This window comes from Eimeria mitis, genomic scaffold, assembly GCF_000499745.2.
Source record: "Eimeria mitis Houghton genomic scaffold, Emh_scaff3598, whole genome shotgun sequence".
NCBI classification, from domain to species: domain Eukaryota; phylum Apicomplexa; class Conoidasida; order Eucoccidiorida; family Eimeriidae; genus Eimeria; species Eimeria mitis.
Window position 1 is genome coordinate 4,007 of NW_013571941.1, and position 743 is coordinate 4,749.

A 743-nucleotide genomic window follows, 5' to 3' on the forward strand; every position below is an offset into this window, starting at 1 on the left:
GTTTTATTTTTTGTTTTGTTTGTCTTTTGTTTTTTGTTTATTTATTTGTTTTTTTTATTTGTTTGTTTGTTTATTTTATTTATTTATTTCTTTCTTTGCCGTTTCTCCTTATTTTATTTTATTTATTTAACTGCATGGCTTGTCTTTTCTTTTTTCCTTTATTTTTTCGTCTTTTTTCTTTTTTGTTTTGTTTGTCTTTCCGTTTTCTATTTTTTTGTTTGTTTGTTTATTTCTTTATTTGTTTGTTTTATTTGTTTTTTATTTTTTTATTTATTTATTTATTCGTTTCTTCTTTTGTTTATTTTATTTATGTGTTTAGCTGGATCGTTCTTCTTTTTCTTTGTTTGTTTATTTTTTTCTTTATTTTATTTTATATGTATTTATTAATTTGTTTATTTATTTATTTATTTATTTATTTGTTTATTTAATTATTTATATAAATACGTAAATAAATAAATAAAATAAATAAAGATATGTATATAAGCAAATAAAATAAATATATGTAAATGAATAAATAAAAATATAAATATATAAATATATAAATATATATTTATTTTATTTATTTTATTTATTTTATTTATTTTATTTATTTTATTTATTTATAGGTTGCTGTTTTATCGATAACTGCATGCGGCCAGGGGCTCGATTTAACAGCAGCGGTGAGTGCTTCTTTTGGGGTGTATAGGCAGCTCCTTTTTTTTCTTTTTTTTTTTTTTTTTTTTTTTTTTTTTTTTTTTTTTTTT